At 41.4% G+C, this 23339-nt stretch overlaps 1 protein-coding gene across 1 annotated transcript in view; it reads left to right on the top strand.

Moving 5' to 3' along the window:
• The first annotated feature begins 4863 nt into the window (after positions 1-4863).
• The window catches only part of TTLL4 (tubulin tyrosine ligase like 4), a 40908-nt gene continuing 22432 nt past the window's right edge, over positions 4864-23339 (top strand). Inside the window, exon 1 of the mRNA XM_086339971.1 lies at positions 4864-6531. The gene's annotated coding sequence lies outside the window, so the exon portion shown is untranslated. The remainder of the gene's footprint in view (positions 6532-23339) is intronic.

Here is a 23339-nt window from a genome sequence, read left to right as displayed (position 1 = left end):
CCCATCCTGAACCCTCCTCCCTCCTCCCTCCCCATACCATCCCTCTGGGTCGTCTCAGTGCACCAGCCCCAAGCATCCAGCATCGTGCATTGAACCTGGACTGGCATCTCGTTTCATACATGACATTTCACATGTTTCAATGCCATTTTCCCAAATCTTCCCACCCTCTCCCTCTCCCACAGAGTCCATAAGACTGTTCTATACATCAGTGTCTCTTTTGCTGTCTCGTATACAGGGTTATCGTTACCACCTTTCTAAATTCCATATATATGTGTTAGTATACTGTATTGGTGTTTTTCCTTCTGGCTTACTTCACTGTGTATAATAGGCTCCAGTTTCATCCACCTCATTAGAACTGATTCAAATGTATTCTTTTTAATGGCTGAGTAATACTCCGTTGTGTATATGTACCACAGCTTTCTTATCCATTCATCTGCTGATGGACATCTAGGTTGCTTCCATGTCCTGGCTATTATAAACAGTGCTGTGATGAACATTGGGGTACACATGTCTCTTTCCCTTCTGGTTTCCTCAGTGTGTATGCCCAGCAGTGGGATTGCTGGATCATAAGGCAGTTCTATTTCCAGTTTTTTAAGGAATCTCCACACTGTTCTCCATAGTGGCTGTACTAGTTTGCATTCCCACCAACAGTGTACGAGGGTTCCCTTTTCTCCACACCCTCTCCAGCATTTATTATTTGTAGACTTTTGGATCGCAGCCATTCTGACTGGTGTGAAATGGTACCTCATAGTGGTTTTGATTTGCATTTCTCTGATAATGAGTGATGTTGAGCATCTTTTCATGTGTTTGTTAGCCATCTGTATGTCTTCTTTGGAGAAATGTCTATTTAGATCTTTGGCCCATTTTTTGATTGGGTCATTTATTTTTCTGGAGTTGAGCTGTAGGAGTTGCTTGTATATTTTTGAGATTAGTTGTTTGTCGGTTGCTTCATTTGCTATTATTTTCTCCCATTCTGAAGGCTGTCTTTTCACCTTGCTTATAGTTTCCTTTGATGTGCAGAAGCTTTTAAGTTTAATTAGGTCCCATTTGTTTATTTTTGCTTTTATTTCCAATATTCTGGGAGGTGGGTCATAGAAGATCCTGCTGTGATGTATGTCAGAGAGTGTTTTGCCTATGTTCTCCTCTAGGAGTTTTATAGTTTCTGGTCTTACGTTGAGATCTTTAATCCATTTTGAGTTTATTTTTGTATATGGTGTTAGAAAGTGTTCTAGTTTCATTCTTTTACAAGTGGTTGACCAGATTTCCCAGCACCACTTGTTAAAGAGATTGTCTTTAATCCATTGTATATTCTTGCCTCCTTTGTCAAAGATAAGGTGTCCATATGTGCGTGGATTTATCTCTTGGCTTTCTATTTTGTTCCATTGATCTATATTTCTGTCTTTGTGCCAGTACCATACTGTCTTGATAACTGTGGCTTTGTAGTAGAGCCTGAAGTCAGGTAGGTTGATTCCTCCAGTTCCATTTTTCTTTCTCAAGATCGCTTTGGCTATTCGAGGTTTTTTGTATTTCCATACAAATTGTGAAATTATTTGTTCTAGCTCTGTGAAGAATACTGTTGGTAGCTTGATAGGGATTGCATTGAATCTATAAATTGCTTTGGGTAGTATACTCATTTTCACTATATTGATTCTTCCAATCCATGAACATGGTATATTTCCCCATCTATTAGTGTCCTCTTTGATTTCTTTCACCAGTGTTTTATAGTTTTCTATATATAGGTCTTTAGTTTCTTTAGGTAGATATATTCCTAAGTATTTTATTCTTTTCGTTGCAATGGTGAATGGAATTGTTTCCTTAATTTCTCTTTCTGTTTTCTCATTATTAGTGTATAGAAATGCAAGGGATTTCTGTGTGTTGATTTTATATCCTGCAACTTTACTATAATCATTGATTAGTTCTAGTAATTTTCTGGTGGAGTCTTTAGGGTTTTATATGTAGAGGATCATGTCATCTGCAAATAGTGAGAGTTTTACTTCTTCTTTTCCAATTTGGATTCCTTTTATTTCTTTTTCTGCTCTGATTGCTGTGGCCAAAACTTCCAAAACTATGTTGAATAGTAGTGGTGAAAGTGGGCACCCTTGTCTTGTTCCTGACTTTAGAGGAAATGCTTTCAATTTTTCACCATTGAGGATAATGTTTGCTGTGGGTTTGTCATATATAGCTTTTATTATGTTGAGGTATGTTCCTTCTATTCCTGCTTTCTGGAGAGTTTTTATCATAAATGGGTGTTGAATTTTGTCAAAGGCTTTCTCTGCATCTATTGAGATAATCATATGGTTTTTGTTTTTCAATTTGTTAATGTGGTGTATTACATTGATTGATTTGCGGATATTGAAGAATCCTTGCATCCCTAGGATAAGGCCCACTTGGTCATGGTGTATGATCTTTTTAATGTGTTGTTGGATTCTGATTGCTAGAATTTTGTTTAGGATTTTTGCATCTATGTTCATCAGTGATATTGGCCTGTAGTTTTCTTTATACCTGTTTTTCTCCTGGTCTAGGTTCTAACCCAAGATCATGCTTTGTGTTTGGTTATGAGATCTCTTTTGCCTCAAATCTAGAACCATTCCTCATTCCTTCCTTAATTTTATGATCGTGATTGATATTTTGAGTGTGTCTGATATTTCTTTGTAGTTTGTGTAAATCTGATGTTTGGGTGTATCTGATTTTCTGTATGTGTGATTTGATGCTGGTTATACATTTTTGGTAGAAACACTATGTAAGTGATGATGTGTCCTCATAGTACAATGTATCTGGAGGCTGATGATATAACTTATTCCCATTATTGGTGAAGTTACATCTATGATTCGGTTAAGGTGGATGAGGCAAATTTCTATTGCTAGGTTTTGGGGTTTTTTTTTAGAATTATATATAAAGACTTTATATTTTAGAACAGTTTTAGATTTACAGAAAAATTGAGCAGATAGTACAAAGAGTTCATATATTATGCCTTGCCTCTATCTATACACAATTTCCCCTATTATTAGCATCTTACATTATTTTGATATATTTGTTACAATTAGTGGAATCAACATTGATACACAGTCGACTCTTGAAAAACTTGGGGCTTGGGGGGCCATTACCCCCACAAAGTTGAAAATCTGAGTATAATTTTATAGTCAGCCCTCCATACCTGAGGGTTCAACCAACTGTGTATTATCTAGTACTGTAGTATGTATTTACTGAAAAAGATTCACGAATAAGTGAATTCATGTGGTTCAAACATTGTTTAAGGGTGAACTGTATTATCAGCTAAAAACCTGCATTTTATTCAGAGTTCCTTAATTGTTACTTAGTGTCCTTTTTCTGTTCCAGGATCTCATTACACATCATTTAGTTGTTTCCTTGAGCTCCTCTGGCTATAAGAGTTTCTTTAGAAATATCTCATTTTTGATAACCTTGACAATTTTGAGAAGTACTGGTCAGGCATTTTGCAGGATGCTCTTCTATTGGAATTTGCCTGATGTTTCTCACGACTAGATTGGAGTTACGAGTTTTGGGGAGGAAAATCAAAAGCAAAATGCCATTTTCATCATCTATCAAGGGCATATACTATCTACATGATGTTGACCTTGATCACCTGGCTGAAGTGATGTTTGTCAGATTTTTCTACTGTTACTACTTTTGCCTTACGCTACCCCCCTTTTCATACTGTACTCTGAAAATAAGTCACTCTGCACAGCCCAAACTCAAGGAATGTGGGTTATTCTTCCCCACCTTTAGGGCTGAATATCTACATTTTTTCTTTTAATTTTTCTGCATAGGAGATTTGGCTCTTTATCACATTTGTAAATACATTCAACCATTTATTTATTTTAAAATTTTATTTATTTTTGGCTTCACTGGTTCTTCACTGCTGCATGCAGACGTTCTCTAGTTGCAGTGAGTGGGTTTCCCATTGCGGTGGCTTCTCGTTGCAGGGCATGGGCTCTAGAGCACACGGGCTCAGCAGTTGTGGCACAAGGCCTTAGTTGCTCTGCGGCATGTGGGATCTTCCTGGACCAAGGATCAAACCCATGTCTCCTGCATTGGTAGGCAGATTCTTTACCATTGAGCCACCAGGGGAGTCCTCAACCATTTATTTATACCAGTGACTCATGGATATTTGTTTTATACTTTGGGTTATAAAAGCACTGTTACTTTAATTTTATTGCTCAAATTGTTCCAACTTTGGGCATTGGGAGTTCTTTCAGTTAGCTCCTGTTACATCTTCCCACCAGTCTGTTGTTTTGCTTTGTTCTGGTAACACTTTCTTTCTGGCACTGCCAGGTGCTTCCAGCTCATTTTGTGTATTTCCTGCCCTAGTCCTAGAATCAGCCATTTCTTGGAGGAGGCCTGGTTCCTGGTGTGCTTAACCGCTCAGTCATGTCCAACTCATTGAGACCCTATGGACTGTAGCCTGCCAGGCTCCTCTGTCAGTGGGATTTTCCAGGCCGTAATACTGGCGTAGGTTGCCATTATCTTCTCCAGGGAATCTTTCCAACCCAGGGATTGAACCCAGGTCTCCCATATTGCAGATGGATTCTTTACCACCAGGGAAGCCCTGGTTCCTGGCAATGGAGTGATATTAGAAACTAAGACCTGGGTGTTAGGTGTGCTCATTGCTACTCCAGTGTTTGCTGTAGTATTTTAAAGCACACACACACACACACACAAAAGCAACTCGTTGGCATCATGTCATATAATACCTTAAAGCATCTGGTAAAAAATAAGGATATCTTCTTAAATAATGTCACAATATCCATCCTGTGGCTGCCAACACATTACCACAAATTTGGTGACTTAAAAGAACAAATTCTCTCGTGGTTCTAGAAGCCAGAATTCTGAAATCAGCCTGTCTGAAGAACCTCATTTCCTCAGAAGATTCTAAGGGAGAATCCATTCTTGTCTCTTCCACTTTATGGTGCCCCCAGACATTCTACTTTGCTCTGATCTCTACCTTCTTGGTCACAAGTCGCCTCTTCCTTTTTTCTGTGTCTTCTCTGTGTCTCTCCCATCTCTTTCTGCCTTACTAGGGATTCTTCTTATTGGATTTAGGGCCCACTCAGGTAATCCAGGAAAATTCCTTAATCCTTTCAAGATCATCTCAAAATCATTAATCACATATTTTGCCAAATAAGGTAATATTTACAGGTTCCTGGAAGTAAGACAAGGATATATTGGGGGGAGGGGAGGTTGTCACCATTCAGTAAACTAACTAAAAAAACTTAATAATGATTTCTTAATGTTATCTATGTTCTTAATGTCCCCTGTTTATATTCAGATTTCTCTATTGTCTCAAAAGACAATTGCAGTTGGCTTATTTGAATCAGTATCTAAACAAGGTCCACTCATTGATGTGATTATGTCTCTTAAGTATCTTACAACATAGGAAACCTCACTCTTTTTTTATACTCTGAATTTGTTGAAGAAATAAGGTCATTCCTCTATACATTGGCCTACATTCTGGATTTGTCAGATGGCCTTCTTGTGACAGTTTCTCTTTATTTCCTGTAAACTGGAAGTTGGAGCCAAAAGCTTGATTAGGTTCAGATTCAACTGATTTTTAGACAAAAATATACTACTTTCTAATGTTACTGTGTAATTCAAATTGCATCGCATCATGAGATATAATTTATAGCTAATCAGTGACTGTTGCCTGAATCAATTATTTATTAAGCATCTTTGCTGTGGCCCAGATTGTTTTCCTTAAATTAGTTTCATCTCTTATTGTTCCTATTATTTCTGTAGCAGACTATTTAGAAAAGCTCTTTTCGCCCTCCAGTTCTTTTGAGATCTCTGAATTCAGAAGAACCAGGGACGTCTGAGTCTGAGGGGGCACTATCTATCCTGCCTGGGGAGATAATTAATTGAGTCAGTGTTTGCTAATGTTCACACTTGAAGCTCAGAAAGCAGGTGATTGTAATTGGAGCCTGCTGCTTGGGTTGGGGTTAGGGGAAGGTAGGAAGAGCGAAGCATAGCGGATCTGGCGCTCTCTTCTTTCCTGGGGTCAAACGCAAAGGCTTTTAATTGGAAAGTACTACAAGAAAATTATTTAATGAACTCTGAGTTCTTTGGTTTTAGAGGAGCGAATTAAGGCACGGCCAAAGAAAGAGTCCATACGGGTTAGGTAGAATCGAAGTATAGAGGGTCCTGGCGTGCCGGAACGTAGCCTTTCAGGGCTTTAACCTCGAGACTACATCTCCCAGAATTCCGCTCTGCGAGTCCCACCCGCGTTAAAGTGGCTGCGCGTGCGCGAGCCCTGTGACCGCCGCCTTTCCAAGCTCCATTAGCCCCGAGATTCCGCGCGCCTGCCTCCCTCCCGCTGGGATCGCCCCTTCAGGCCCTCCGTGCGTCCGCTGGGGGCGCGCGCAGTGCCTGTCTGGTGGCAGCCGTGCTGGCGGCTGAGAGCGCGGGTCGCGTGGCCGTGCGTGGTTGCTAGGGGAGCCTGAGGCCGCCAGCTCGCCCGCAGGCCGAGGGAGGAAGCAGCGCGGAGCCGGCGCCCAGCCGCGGCGAAGCTGAGTCCGCTGGGTGAGTGTGGCCGCGGAGCCGGGGCAACGACCCTCTGCCGGCTCGACTCTCTCTCCCCTTCTTCTGCCCCGGGCCTTTTGACGCGGCCTCCAGCCCTCTGGCTGCTCCTGCCCAGCCCTGCTTCCTGCCAGCCACCTCTCCATCACCTGGGAAGAGAGGGATCCGCGGCCTCCTACCCTGCCAGGTCTTCGCGCCTCCTCGGAACCCCTCTGCACCCTTTCTTGACCCCCTTTCCCGCCGCACCCAGTGAACTTAGTCGCCCCTCCTCTGGTTCCCCGAATCCTGCAGCATCTTTTCACCCTAGGCCTCGAGCTTCCTTTCCCGCCCCGCTGTAGTTTAAATTCCCCTCTCTTTAGTGTGAGCCCAAGGTCCTCTCAGGCCTCACGGCTGAATTTAACATGAATACCCCGCTTTTAACTTCCCCATCTTCACTGTCTGTAGAGAAATACTTTCCTTAACTGTGTAGAATTTAACTCTTCATGTGTTCATCAATCCATTACTTCCTTTAATCGTTCAACAATTTTTAATAAGCATCGACAAATACTTAGTGAGCCAGGGCATTATGGAAGGCACTGGGGGATACAGGGGTGCACAGGGCAGGCATGTTTGCACAGAGTTTAGGGGAAGTTTTAAGCATGTAAACAGCATTTGTCATATTGTGTGGTGTGTGTTCTAATAGAACATTAGAAAAATATTTAACCCAAATTTATTTGGAAAACTCTGTTATCTTCACATTTCCATTCTACATCTAGGAAATGTTTTAATCCTTCCTTCCTTGGCGAGTTACTCCTATCTACTCAGATACTCCAGATTCCATCTTCCTTAACTTAATTACCTGTTGATTTAGGCAGTCAACAAGTAGCAGGGGGGCCCTTTGGGAAGGTGTTCTATCCTTAGTTATTTGCAATAAATACTGAGGTACTGTTTGTATGAAAACCACCCCCTCTTAGTTCCCAAAAGTTAGGAGCTCTTTATTGATTGGACTGAATGTAGCACTGAAAAATCATCAAATGTTTTCTGGGAATAAAGAGGTGAGAGGACCTTCCAGATACAAAGTATCTTTAGTAAAGATACAGCAAGGCCTGAAAAGAGAACTGGAAACAGTCTGACAGACCTGAGCTGGGTTTGCAGGGAACTTTCCTGCTCAATTCTATCCTACTCTTTGCTGCCCGATGGACTGTAGCCTGCCAGGCAGGCTCCTCTGTCCATGGGATTTCCCAGGCAAGAATACCAGAGTGGGTTGCCATTTCTTTCTTCAGGGAATCTTTCTGATCAGAAATCAAACTTGAGCCCCGCTGCAGTGGAAGCTCAGTCTTCAGCACTGGAAAACAAGGGAAGCCCCACATGCAGTTTTAGAAGAATCAATTTCCAGATCCTTAGCTTCCAAATGAACTCTTCTGAAACTGACCTTACAAGAAAAGGGGTAGAGAGTGTCATATCTCTTATGCTTCCAAATTTTGCTGTAGTGTGTTATTCTGTGTATAAAAACTTCAGGTTGGGGGGTGGTCCCAAGATGGCAGAGGAATAGGACAGGGAGACCACTTTCTCTCCCACAAATTCATGGAAAGATCATTTGAATGCTGAGCAACTTCCACAAAACAACTTCTGAATGCTGGTGGAGGACACCAGGCACCCAGAAAGGCAGCCCATTCTCTTCGAAAGGAGGTAGGACAAAATATAAACCACAAAAAGAGAGACAACAGAATTAGGGATGGAGACCTGTCCTGGGAAGGGAGTCCTGAAGGAAGAGAAGTTTCCAAACAGCAGAAAACCCTCTCATTTGCTGGTCTGTGGGCAGTTTTGGAATCTCAGAGGGCTACATAACCAGGAGGAAAAAAAAAAAAACCCACAGAATACACGCCTAACCTCAACTTCCAGCGGAGAAGTAGCCTAGTTGCAGGCACGCATCCGACACCAGCGATCGGGGGGCTGGACAGGGAGGCGTGGGCTGCATGCTTTAGGGTAAGGACTGGACCAGAATGCCCTGAGGACAATCTGAGGGAGCTAACGTGAAATAGCAACCCAAACCGTTGGATAGCCAGAGAGGGAAAAAAAAAAAACTTTCCCGCGAAAGGCTCTAACCTAACCCAACCTGCAGCCTGGCCAACTCATAGAACAAAGAATTGAGCAAAAACCCAAGGAGAGCTAGCTGGCTGCACACAGGCTCCTCCCCCCACCAGAGGCAGAGAGGCAGGTGTCTGACAGCCAGAGCCAGAAGGCAAGGGGCAATCTTGGCCCCAGAGACTGGGATCCTCCACCAAACTGTGAGCAGGCTCCCAGTTGCTAACCACGTCTTCCTGGGATCCTGGATGGTTGACATCTGCCAGGAGGGTCGCAGCCTGAGATCATCTCCCCAGAGGAGACATGGCACACCTGAGACGGTGCTCTTGCTACGCACCTGGGAAACAGAGTGGCTGGACCAGGGAGGTGATTAAGACACACGGCCCACCTGGGACAGTGTGCTCGCCAATCACCTGGTCACCTGAGCTGCTCTGACCTGGGAAGGGCACAAAATGCACGCCCAACTGAGTCTGTGCCCTTGTGGAGTAGCCGAGAACCTGAACCTGAGCATCTTAGACCTGGGAAGTGCACGAAACTCAGGGCCCACTTTGGACAGTACCCCTGCAGAGCAACCTGTTGCCTGAGCATTGTAGACCTGGAAAGCACGCGCTGCCGTGAGCTGGGGCAAACCCAGTGTGGTCCATACATTGCAAGCACTCCCCACACATGCCAGTGATATTTGTTTGCAGTGTTCCTCCCTCCCCACAATACAACTGAACAAGTGAGCCTAAATAAGTGACCACCTTCGCCCCTTTGTGTCAGAATGGAAATTAGACACTGAAGAGACTTGCAAAAAGAGGAAGCCAAAATAAACGAAGAGGAAACCACTCTGGAAGTGACAGGTGCAACAGATTAAAACCCTGTAGTTAACATTGACTAAGCATTGGAAGGGGCCTATTAGACCTCGAGAACAAGTACAAGCTGGAACAAGAAACTATCTGAAACTGAACTGACCCCACACAGCCCACACACAGCTCTAGAGAAATTCCTAGATATATTTTTACTATTATCATTTTTTGATTTTTAAGTTCTCTATTACTCCTTTAATTTTCATTTTAATAACTTACTATTACCTTGCAAAAAAAAAAGTGCATTTTTAAAGCAAATTTCATATATATATTTTATAATTTTTGTGATTGATTTTGTTTTGTATTTTTAACGTATTTTTGAGAGTCTAACCTCTACTCTAGATTGTTAATCTTTGCTTTTTGGTATTTGTTATCAATTTTGTACCTTTAAGAATCTAATCTTCAGTATCTTTTTTTCACTTAGGGGTGTGATTACTGGCTTGATTGCTCTCTCCCCTTTTGACTCTCCCTTTTCTCCCCCAGGTCACCTCTTTCTCCTCCCTCCCCCTTCTCTTCTCTGCTTAACTCTGTGAATCTCTCTGGGTGTTCCGGGCTGTGGAGAATGCATAGGGAACTGATTACTGGCTAGATTGGTCTTTCCCCTTTTGACTCCCCCCTCTTTTCCTCCTGGTAACCTCTGTCTCCCTCCTCCCTCTTCTCTTCTCCATGTAACTTTGTGAACCTCTCTGGGTGTCCCTCACTGTGGAGAATCTTTTCACCATTAACCTAGATGTTTTATCATCTGTGCTGTCTTGAAGCTACTGTAAGAATAAGACTGAAAGCTAGAGGCAGGAGGCTTAAATCCAAAACTTGAGAACACCAGAGAACTCCTGATTCCAGGGAACATTAATAGACAAGAGCTCATCCAAAAGCCTCCATACCTACACTGAAACCAAGCTCTACCCAAGAGCCAACAAGTTCCAGAGCAAGACATATCATGCTAATTCTCCAGCAATGCAGGAACACAGCCCTGAGCATTAAAATACAGGTTGCCCAAAGCCATGCCAAACCCATAGACACCCCAAAATTTACTACTGGACACTTCATTGCACTCCAGAGAGAAGAGATCCAGTTCACCCACCAGAACACAGGTGCAAGCTGCCCTAATCAGGCAGGAAACCTTGACGAGCCACTAGACCAACCCTACCCACAGGGAGCAAGCTCCACAATAAAGAGGAATCACAGACTTACAGCCTACAGAAAGGCCACCCCAAACAGCAATCTAAACAAAATATAAAGGCAGAGAAATATTCAGCAGGTAAAGGAACACGATAAATGCCCACCAAACCAAACAAAAGAGGAGGAGATAGGGAGTCTACCTGAAAAAGAATTCAGAATAATGATAATAAAGATGATCTTAAATCTTGAAAACAAAATGGAGTTACAGATAAATAGACTAGAGACAAGGATTAAGAACATGCAAGAAATGTTTAACAAGGACCTATAAGAAATTAAAAAGAGTCAATCAGTTATGAGTAATGCAATAACTGAGATCAAAAGCACTCTGCAGGGAGCCAACAGTAGAATAACTGAGGCAGAAGACAGGATAAGTGAGGTGGAAGATAGAATGGTGGAAATAAGTGAAGCAGAGAGGAAAAAAAAAAAGGACAACCTCAGAGACCTTTGGGACAGTGTTAAACACCCTAACGTTCGAATCATAGGCATCCCAGAAGAAGAAGACAAAAAGAAAGGGCATGAGAAAATACTTGAGAAGATAATAATTGAAAACTTTCCTAAAATGGGGAAGGAAATAGCCACTCAAGTCCAAGAAACCCAGAGAGTCCCAATCAGGATAAACCCAAGGTGAAACACCCCAAGACACATATTAATCAAATTAACAAAGTTCAAACACAAAGAACAAATATTAAAGCAGCAAGGGAAAAGCAACAAATAACACACAAGGGGATCCCTGTGAGGATTACAGCTTATCTTTCAACAGAAACTCTTCAGGCCAGGAGGGAATGGCAGGATATACTTAAAGTGATGAAAGAGAAAAGCCTACAACCTAGATTACTGTACCCAACAAGGATCTCATTCAAATATGAAGGAGAAATCAAAAGCTTTACAGACAAGCAAAAGCTGAGAGAATTCAGCACCACCAAACCAGCTCTTCAACAAATGCTAAAGGATCTTCTCTAGACAGAAAACACAGAAAAGGTTTATGAACTTGAACCCAAAACAACAAAGTAAGTGGCAGCAGGATCATACTTATCAACAATTGCCTTAAATTTAAATGGGTTGAATGTCCCAACCAAAAGACAAAGACTGGCTGAATGGATCAAAAACAAGACCCCTATATATGCCGTCTACAAGAGATCCACCTCAAAACAAGGGACACATACAGACTGAAAGTGAAGGGCTGGAAAAAGATATTTCATGCAAATGGAGACCAAAAGAAAGCAGGAGTAGCAATACTCAAATCAGATAAAATAGACCTTGAAATAAAGGCTGTGAAAAGAGACAAAGAAGGACACTACATAATGATCAAAGGATCAATCCAAGAAGAAGATATAACAATTATAAATATGTATGCACCCAACATAGAACCACAATATGTAAGACATATTCTGACAAGTATGAAAGGGGAAATTAACAATAACACAATAATAGTGGGAGACTTTAATCCCGACTCACACCTATGGCTAGATCAGCCAAACAGAAAATTAGCAAAGAAACACAAACTTTAAATGATACAATGGACCAGTTAGATCTAATAGATATCTGTAGGACATTTCACCCCAAAACAATTAATTTCACCTTTTTCTCAGGTGCACACACAACATTCTCTAGGATAGATCACATCCTGGGCCATAAATCTAGCCTTGGTAAATACAAAAAAATTGAAATCATTTCAAGCATCTTTTCTGATCACACTGTGGTAAGATTAGATGTCAACTACAGGAAAAAAAAAAAACTATTAAAAATGCGAACATATGGAGGCTGAACAACATGCTTCTGAATAAACAACAATCTCCGAAATACAAAAAAATCAAAATATGCATAGAAACAAATGAAAACATGACAACCCAAAACCTATGGGATTCAGTAAAAGCAGTGCTCAGGGGAACATTCATAGCAATACAAGCTTACCTCAAGAAACAAGAGAAAAATAAAATAAATAACCTAATATTACACCTAAAACAACTAGAAAAAGAAGATATGAAGAACCCCAGGGTTAGTAGAAGGAAAGAAATCATTAAAATTAGGGCAGAAATAAATGAAAAATAAGCGAAGGAGACTGTAGCAAAAGTCAACAAAGCTAAAAGCTGGTTCTTTGAGAAGATAAAATAGACAAACCATTAGCTAGGGAGAAGAATCAAATCAACAGAGTTAGAAATGAAAATGCAGAAATCACAACAGACAACACAGAAATACAAAGGATCATAAGAGACTACTTCACCAACTGTATGACAACAAAACGGACAACTTGGAAGAAATGGACGAATTCTTAGAAAAGTGTAACCTTCCAAAACTGTACCAGGAAGAAATAGAAAATCTTAACAAACCCAACACAAGCATGGAAATCAAAACTGTAATAAAAAATCTTCAAACAAAAGCCCAGGACCAGATGGCTTCATAGGTGAATTCTACCAAAATTTAGAGAAGAGCTAACACCTATACTACTCAAACTCTTCCAGAAGAAGGTAAACTGCCAAACTCATCCTATGAGGCCACCGTCACCCTAATACCAAAACCAGACAAAGATGCCACAAAAAAAACTACAGACCAGTATTACCAATGAGCATAGATGCAAAAGTTCTCAACAAAATTCTAGCAAACAAAATCCAACAACATATTAAAAAGATGATACATCATGACCAAATGGGCTTTATCCCAGGGATGCAAGGATTCTTCAATATTTGCAAATCAATGTGATATACCACATTAACAAATTGAAAGATAAAGACGATATGATTATCTCAATAGATGCAAAGAAAGTCTTTGACAGAATTCAACATATTCAAACCCTCCAGAAAGCAGGCATAGAAGGAACATACCTCAACATAATAAAAGCCATATATGATAAACCCACAGCAAACATTATTCTCAATGGTGAAAAATTGAAAGCATTTCCCCTAAAGTCAGGAACAAGACAATGGTGCCCACTCTCACCACTACTATTCAACATAGTTTTGGAAGGTTTAGTCACAGCAATCAGAGAAGAAAAAGAAATAAAAGGAATCCAGATTGGAAAAGAAGAAGTAAAACTCTTACTGTTTGCAGATGACATGATCCTCTACATAGAAAACCCTAAAGACATCACCAGAAGATTACTAGAGCTAATCAATGAATATAGTAAAGTTGCAGGATATAAAACTAATACATAGAAATCCCTTGCATTCCTATACACTAACAATGAGAAAACAGAAAGAGTAAGTAAGGAAACAGTTTCATTCACCATTGCTATGAAAAGAATAAAATACTTAGGGATAAATCTTCCTAAAGAAACAAAAGACCTATGTATAGAAAACTATAAAACACTGATGAAAGAAATCAAAGAAGACACAAATAGATGGAGAAATATACCATGTTCATGGATCAGAAGAATCAATATAGTCAAAATGGGTATACTACCCAAGGCAATCTGTAGATTCAGTGTAGTCCCTATCAAGGTACCAACAGTATTTTTCACAGAACTAGAATAAATAATCTCACAATTTCTATGGAAATACAAAAAACCTCGAATAACCAAAGAAGAATGGAACTGGAGGAATCAATCTGCCTGACTTCAGGCTCTACTACAAAGCCACAATTATCAAGACAGTATGGTACTGGCACAAAGACAGAAATATAGATCAATGGAACAAAATAGAAAGCCCAGAGGTAAATCCACACACCTATGGACACCTTATCTTTGACAAAGGAGGCAAGAATATACAACGGAGAAAAGACAATGTCTTTAACAAGTGGTGCTGGGAAAACTGATCAACCATCTGTAAAAGAATGAAACTAGAACACTTTCTAACACTATACACAAAAATAAACTCAAAATGGATTAAAGATCTAAACGTAAGATCAGAAACTATAAAACTCCTAGAGGAAAACATAGGCAAAACACTCTCGACATAAATCACAGCAGGATCCTCTATGAGCCACCTCCCAGAGTAATGGAAATAAAAGCAAAAATAAATAGGACCTAATTAAACTTAAAAGCTTTTCCACAACAAAGCAAACTATAAGCAAGGTGAAAAGATAGTTTTCAGAATGGGAGAAAATAATAGCAAATGAAACAACTGACACAGAATTAATCTCAAAAATATACAAGCAGCTCCTGCAGCTCAGTACCAGAAAAATAAATGACCCAATCAAAAAAGGGGCCAAAGAACTAAGCCGACATTTCTCCAAAGAAGACATACAGATGGCTAACAAACACATGAAAAGATGCCCAACAGCACTTATTATCAGATCAGATCAGATCAGTCGCTCAGTCGTGTCCAACTCTTTGCGACCCCATGAATCGCAGCATGCCAGGCCTCCCTGTCCATCACCAGCTCCCGGAGTTCACTGAGATTCACGTCCATAGAGTCAGTGATGCCATCCAGCCATCTCATCCTCTGTCGTCCCCTTCTCCTCCTGCCCCCAATCCCTCCCAGCATCAGAGTCTTTTCCAATGAGTCAACTCTTCGCATGAGGTGGCCAAAGTACTGGAGTTTCAGCTTTAGCATCATTCCTTCCAAAGAAATCCCAGGGCTGATCTCCTTGCAGTCCAAGGGACTCTCAAGAGTCTTCTCCAACACCACAGTTCAAAAGCATCAATTCTTCGGCGCTCAGCCTTCTTCACAGTCCAACTCTCACATCCATACATGACCACAGGAAAAACCATAGCCTTGACTAGACAAACCTTTGTTGGCAAAGTTATGTCTCTGCTTTTGAATATGCTATCTAGGTTGGTCATAACCTTCCTTCCAAGGAGTAAGCGTCTTTTAATTTCATGGCTGCAGTCACCATCTGTAGTGATTTTGGAGCCCAGAAAAATAAAGTCTGACACTGTTTTCACTGTTTCCCCATCTATTTCCCATGAAATGGTGGGACCGGATGCCATGATCTTCATTTTCTGAATGTTGAGCTTTAAGCCAACTTTTTCACTCTCCACTTTTACTTTCATCAAGAGGTCTTGAGTTCCTCTTCACTTTCTGCCATAAGGGTGGTGTCATCTGCATATCTGAGGTTATTGAGATTTCTCCCGGCAATCTTGATTCCAGCTTGTGTTTCTTCCAGTCCAGCGTTTCTCATGATGTACTCTGCATATAAATTAAATAAACAGGGTGACAATATATAGCCTTGACGAACTCCTTTTCCTATTTGGAACCAGTCTGTTGTTCCATGTCCAGTTCTAACTGTTGCTTCCTGACCTGCATACAAATTTCTCAAGAGGCAGATCAGGTGGTCTGGTATTCCCATCTCTTTCAGAATTTTCCACAGTTTCTTGTGATCCACACAGTCAAAGGCTTTGGCATAGTCAATAAAGCAGAAATAGATGCTTTTCTGGAATTCTCTTGATTTTTCCATGATCCAGCAGATGTTGGCAATTTGATCTCTGGTTCCTCTGCTTTTTCTAAAACCAGCTTGAACATCAGGAAGTTCACGGTTCACATATTGCTGAAGCCTGGCTTGGAGAATTTTGAGCATTACTTTACTAGTGTGTGAGATGAGTGCAATTGTGCAGTAGTTTGAGCATTCTTTGGCATTGCCTTTCTTTGGGATTGGAATGAAAACTGACCTTTTCCAGTCCTGTGGCCACTGCTGAATTTTCCAAATTTGCTGGCATATCGAGTGCAGCACTTTCACAGCATCATCTTTCAGGATTTGGAATAGCTGAACTGGAATTCCATCACCTCCACTAGCTTTGTTCGTAGTGATGCTTTCTAAGGCCCACTTGACTTCACATTCCAGGATGTCTGGCTCTAGGTCAGTGATCACACCATCGTGATTATCTGGGTCGTGAAGATCTTTTTTGTACAGTTCTGTGTATTCTTACCATCTCTTCTTAATATCTTCTGCTTCTGTTAGGTCCATACCATTTCTGTCCTTTATCGAGCCCATCTTTGCATGAAATGTTCCTTTGGTATCTCTGATTTTCTTGAAGAGATCCCTAGTCTTTCCCATTCTGTTGTTTTCCTCTATTTCTTTATATTGATCACTGAAGAAGGCTTTCTTATTTCTTCTTGCTATTCTTTGGAACTCTGCATTCAGATGTTTATATCTTTCCTTTTCTCCTTTGCTTTTCACTTCTCTTCTTTTCACAGCTATTTGTAAGGCCTCCCCAGACAGCCATTTTGCTTTTTTTGCGTTTCTTTTCCATGGGGATGGTCTTGATCCCTGTCTCCTGTACAATGTCACGAACCTCATTCCATAGTTCATCAGGCACTCTATCTATCAGATCTAGGCCCTTAAATCTATTTCTCACTTCCACTGTATAATCATAAGGGATTTGATTTAGGTCATACCTGAATGGTCTAGTGGTTTTCCCTACTTTCTTCAATTTAAGTCTGAATTTGGCAATAAGGAGTTCATGATCTGAGCCACAGTCAGCTCCTGGTCTTGTTTTTGTTGACTGTATAGAGCTTCTCCATCTTTGGCTGCAAAGAATATAATCAGTCTGATTTCAGTGTTGACCATCTGGTGATGTCCTTGTATAGAGTCTTGTGTTGTTGGAAGAGGGTGTTTGTTATGACCAGTGCATTTTCTTGGCAAAACTCTATTAGTCTTTGCCCTGCTTCATTCCGTATTCCAAGGCCAAATTTGCCTGTTACTCCAGGTGTTTCTTGACTTCCTACTTTTGCATTCCAGTCTCCTATAATGAAAAGGACATCTTTTTTGGGTGTTAGTTCTAAAAGGTCTTCTAGGTCTTCCTAGAACCGTTCAACTTCAGCTTCTTCAGTGTTACTGGTTGGGGCATAGACTTGGATTACTGTGATATTGAATGGTTTGCCTTGGAAACCAACAGAGATCATTCTGTCATTTTTGAGATTGCATCCAAGTACTGCATTTTGGACTCTTTTGTTGACCATGATGGCCACTCCATTTCTTCTGAGGGATTCCTGCCCGCAGTAGTAGATATAATGGTCATCTGAGTTAAATTCACCCATTCCAGTCCATTTTAGTTCGCTGATTCCTAGAATGTCGACATTCACTCTTGCCATCTCTTATTTGACCACTTCCAATTTGCCTTGATTCATGGACCTGACATTCCAGGTTCCTATGCAATATTGCTCTTTACAGCATCGGACCTTGCTTCTATCACCAGTCACATCCACGGCTGGGTATTGTTTTTGCTTCGGCTCCATCCCCTCATTCTTTCTGGAGTTATTTCTCCACTGATCTCCAGTAGCATATTGGGCACCTACTGACCCGGGGAGTTTCTCTTTCAGTATCCTATCATTTTGCCTTTTCATACTGTTCATGGGATTCTCAAGGCAAGAATACTGAAGTGGTTTGCCATTCCCTTCTCCAGTGGACCACATTCTGTCAGATGTCTCCACCATGACCCACCCATCATGGGTTGCCCCACGGGCATGGCTTAGTTTCATTGAGTTAGACAAGGCTGTGGTCCTAGTGTGATTAAATTGACTAGTTTTCTGTGAGTATGGTTTCAGTGTGTTTGCCCTCTGATGCCCTCTTGCAACACCTACCATCTTACTTGGGTTTCTCTTACCTTGGGCGTGGGGTATCTCTTCACGGCCGCTCCAGCAAAGCACAGCCATTGCTCCTTACCTTGGATGAGGGATGTCTCCTCACCGCTGCCCTTCCTGACCTTCAACGTGGGATGTGTGTTATTCAATCAGATAGTTAAAACTCACTAAATCATCATGAAATATTTGTTTCAATTACAGTTAACCCTTACCTTAGTTCTTTCTATAAATTGTTTAGTATTTTCTACCTTCTCTTAATAAAAGGATAAACTTGTGATGAAAAATTTTAGAGTTCAACTTTAAGATGTACAAGGAATACATGGGTTTAATTTTTTTTTTTTTTTTTGGCCTGTACTATCTGGCTTGTGGGATCTCAGTTCTCTGACCAAGGATTGGAACCTGGGCCATGGCAGCGAAAGCCCAAATCCTAACCACTAGTCCACCAGGGAACTCCCTAAGGAATATATGGTTTTAAACATTCCTTGGGGAATTCTTGGATAAAATCTGAAAAAGTATATTGCGGGAAAACTGTGGAAAGGTAATTAGCAGGAAGGTAACATCAGATCTGTCTTTAAGGTTACCGTAGTGTCAGTGTGCAGTTTGAATAAGTAAGATTTTAGACTGAAATCTGGAAGTCAGTGAGAAAACTAGAGACCAGGCCAGAGACCATGAGGGCTTTATGGTGGTTGTAATGGGGGAGAGGGTTTAGATTAACAGTGGTAGGGGCTTCCCTGGTGGGTCAGCTGGTAAAGAATCTGCCTGCAATGTGGGAGACCTGGGTTCGATCCCGGGGTTGGGAAGATCCTCTGGAGAAGGGAATGGCTACACACTCCAGTATTCTGGCCTGGAGAATTCCATGGACTGTATAGTCCACGGGGTTGCAGAGTCAGACACAACTGAGCGACTTTCACTTTAACAGTGGTAGAGTGGACAAAATCTGGTGGCAAAGTAAATGTCAGGAGAGTGGGACCAGGAGCAGTCTAGAATGATCCTAGGTTTCTGAATTTAGTGATCAAATGGGTGGTGCTGCAGGATGAGGCAGGAGGAGGAGGGGCAGCTTTGAGGACAAAGGTAAAGAAGTTACACTTTGGACATGGTGAGTTGAGGCTCCTTCAGCTTGAGAGGTTGTTCTGTAGGCCTGAGAGATGGAAGAAAATTGGAGAATGTAGGATGTGGTTGAGATCATGGGATAAAAGAGGCTGCTCTGAGAGAGTCTGTGTTAATAGTTGGATCTGCCATTTATTGAGCACTTATTGTGTGCCTCCTTTGGGGGAAGGGGGAGAAGGGAGAAGACTGCATGTGGAGGACACTGACTTTGAGGGAGTAGGTAGGGGAAAAGGGAGGCAGAATATTTAAAGTCAAATCCAAAAATGAGTATGTAAATGAAAAGTAACTTTTTCATTGACAAAAGTTTTTCACTGAAAGACTAAGTGTTAGTTGCTCAGACGTGTCCAACTCTTTGTAACACCATGGTCTGCAGCCTGCCAGGCTCCTCTGGCCATGGAATTCACCAGGCAAGAATACTGGAGTAGGTAGCCATTCTCTTCTCCAGAGGGTCTTCCCCATCCAGGGATCGAACAGGATCTGGTACTTATTATGTGGAGTTGAGTTTAGCTTTCCTGTTAGATTCCTTCATCCTATGATAACCTTGGAATTGTCTAGTCATAGGCGTTCTGGACTTGAGCATGAAATCAGATGCTTTGATCTGTCACTGAAATGTGAGAAAACTTTTCTTTAATGCTCTTAACTTCTCACTGTCTCTTCTGGCAGAACTGGGAAGCCAGACCTGGTGTTTTGGAATAAATACTGAGAATGCTAATTTCTGTTAGGACCTGAAATGAAAAAGACCTCATCCTTAGGAGCCTCTTGGATATTCTGGACAGGCAATGCCATTGTAGACCAGAGCTTTCAAGCTTTTTGGTCTCTTATGTGCACTTTTTTATTAAAGATTTTTGGAATCTTCAGTATATTCTTTTTAATGTGGAATATATATGTACTCCACATTAGAAATTGAAGTATTTATTAATTCAGTTAGAAATAATAAACTCATTACAAATAAACAAGTCACATTTTTAAAAATGAAAAATGGTATTGTTTCAAAAATGTTAGAAGAGTAGCGTTATTTTTGAGAATCTTAATGTCTGGTTTAATTGGAGACAGCTGGATTTTCCTACTTTTTTTCTGTTGTTTCAGTTGGTTCAGTGTACTGTTTCGTTGAATTATGTGGATTATCTAGCCTCATATAGAGGATTAGTTGCAAGAGGGAGGAATGTTTGTGTCGCCTTTTTAGATAGTGGGTATTCTTTGGTGCTGCTGCTGCTGCTAAGTCGCTTCAGTCATGTCCGACTCTGTGCGACCCCATAGACGGAAGCCCACCAGGGTCCCCTGTCCCTGGGATTCTCCAGGCAAGAACAGTGAAGTGGGCTGCCAATGCCTTCTCCGATTCTTTGGTACTACACAGACGTTAACAAGGGGTGGTGTTATGAAGGTTAGCTGCTATGGAATCTGAAATGTTATCAGGGAGGTTTTCATACTTCGTTACATTAGAATCCATTGGTCTATCTCTGACCAGATCTTTTACCCATGTCTGATTTTTTGACATTGTGTGATAGATAATTTGGAAAATACTGGTTCATTGAGTTGTTGCCACATTCTATATGACAGTATAAAAAAATAATATTACCACAGTCATCAGAAAAATGGCTAAGTTTTGGGAAGCTGTCAAACTCATGGTGGCAGATACAATTTTGCCCAAATTCTCATTTTCTCTTGGAAGCTCAAATTTTATCATTGGCAACAAACACTGTCAGTTGTTTCCCTTGAAGTGACAGGCATCCTCTGTTTCATTTTCTAGAGAACGCCTGCCAAGTGTCAAAGTCTGAATAACCATCATTTGTGTATCCTTCATTCTTTCAAGTAAACATGATGTTCCACAGAAAAATTTTGCAATTCAAACAAGTGGTTTACTTACAGATAACCGTTGTCTTCTGTTTTATATGTACTTCTTATTTTATCACACAGAATGTTAAAAAGATATACTTGAGGATTGGGATTTCATTTTTCACTGTGTCATCAAGGACATTCTTAAGTAAACCTGGCACTTCTTCCTTTGCTGTGCAGTGTAGAAGTGTGTGGTGGTGAAAAATCTCACGTGGTACCTTTGGCTTGAATCCTACTTGGGAAACAGCAGTTTGACCCACCGTTGCTCTTGCACCATCAGTGGAAAGGCTGGCACAGTTAAAAAGGCAAATCACATCTTAGTTTTGTTATGGAAATAGTTTCACCTAGTGGAACCCCTGAAAGGGCCCACACTTTAAGGACCATTGCCTTCAAGTTCACCCAAGGTTTCTTTCTGAAGCTGCTGAAGATCAGGGCTTCAGGAGAGCTAGTCACTTAATTATGTTAGGATGTACTTAATTGCTCAGTCATGTCCAACTCTTTGCGACCCCATGGACTGTAGCCCGCCAGGCTCCTCTGTCCATGGGATTCTCCAGGCAAGAATACTGGAGTGGCTTGCTATTCCCTTCTCCAGAGGATCTTCCCAATCCAGGGATTGAATGCAGGTCTCCTCCATTGCAGGCAGATTTTTTACTGTCTGAGCCACCAGGGAAGCCCCTAATTACGTTAAGCCTTCAACTGTTTCCACTTTTCAGTAATTTGCAGATAGACCTCCTTTAGCTTTAGCTGCTATAAGCTGTTTTTTTTTCCCTGAGGTTAGCTAACTTCTTTTGCAGTAACTGTGTTCTACAAGAGCTGCCCCCTCAACTTCTATTGGCCCTCCCTTCTCATTAGGTTGGCGTGTGGGCCTTTCTTTCTCAATAGGGCTTTACAGAAGTTCCATGCTCCTCCAACTTTCTTTAGGGAGACAGTTTGGGATTTATCTCTTAAGAGAAAATGTGTCTGATTCCTACACTCCTCATTCTGTTTGATTCCAGCCAAGTCACTTCTATCTTCTTATATAACTATTGGGCAACTAAAGTGATCTCATCAGAGATCTTGTGACTCTAGACTCTGAACTGTTTCTGATGTTCTGAGTTCCTCTGGTGACTGAGTGAAACTCTCAGATGGAAGAGGAAAAGGAAACTGCAGATCCCAAGAGCCACACACTCCTGTAATATAGGAGAGTGACACAGTCAATGTGTAATTAATAATTACTTTCTGTAGAAATAGATACCTTGTCCAAGTTGGTTTGGTCTGGCCTGGCCTCTGGAGACCTGGTGGTTTGAGACAACAGTCATAGTTTTTCTAGCATAGGCTGCTCATCATTCACTCTCACTTAAGGAAGAAACTTGAGGCAAAACGCCCCATAAAGAGTGGAAGGCAGAATGAGATAGACAGCTTCTGAATGTTGTTTAAAGATGGCGGAGCAGGACGTTGAGATTCCTGAGACTGGTTGCTTTAGAAGAAGAGAGGTTGGATCCAGGGAAGGCAGGCAGGATGCTACTACAAATGCAGGCCTGCATTTGGTGAGGCAGGTGAGGGACTAGGAATTGGACAGAGCTAGCCACACAAATAGAGATGTTTGAGGCCATTTTGTTTATCTTCAGAATGCTCTGCAGTTCTTTACTTTTCTTATCCCCTCAGGGGAAAAAAAAATTGTTTCATTTTTAACAGCTTTGTGGAGGTATAACTGACCTAGAAAATATTCATTACCCTCAAGTCAATTATTTTTTAAACTTTATTCTAGGAACCCTTAACATCTTATGATATTTTAGGGGGAGGAGACTTGGGCAGCGTTGCTGAGAAGAAGGCCAGACTAGGGCAGTGATCTTCCAACTTCTACTAACATAGCTGTGCATTTATCTTTTACAGATACCCAAGATTTCCCTATAAAAATCATCAGGGGCTTATGAAGTATATTCATATGAAAAGAGAACAGTGGTAAAAGATAGCCTTTGCAAAACATTAAATTAGAGGAATAAATACACAGCAGATCTTCATGGGTGGGATGGGGCTTGAGTTGGGCCTGGAAAAGGTAAATGCCGGGCCACTTGTGTCCAGTGTTCTGGCACTGAGGATTCATGCGGAGGGATGCAGAGCAGTGTGTGCGGGAGGTGAGTGGAACAGTTGTCTTCACCCAGCCCTGAGGGGGTGTGCAGTGGGGGCCCGTGGCTATGAGGGAAAGCAGGCTTGGCTATGGTGCAGATGAGGACACAGTGGTGGGCTCTTGGGTGCTTCCCCACAAAGGGGTTCAGCATAGTGTTTCCAACCCGCCTTTTATCTTCCACCTGAAGGTTAGGGATAAGTTTGGAAACAGGGCCTAGGT

This window comes from Bos grunniens, chromosome 2 (genome assembly GCF_055505025.1).
Source record: "Bos grunniens cultivar Pamir isolate PY7600 chromosome 2, Bosgru_T2T1.0, whole genome shotgun sequence".
In the NCBI taxonomy this organism is placed as follows: domain Eukaryota; kingdom Metazoa; phylum Chordata; class Mammalia; order Artiodactyla; family Bovidae; genus Bos; species Bos grunniens.
The sequence above is the reverse complement of the archived record's forward strand: the minus strand, read 5'-3'. Positions and strand labels throughout refer to the sequence as shown.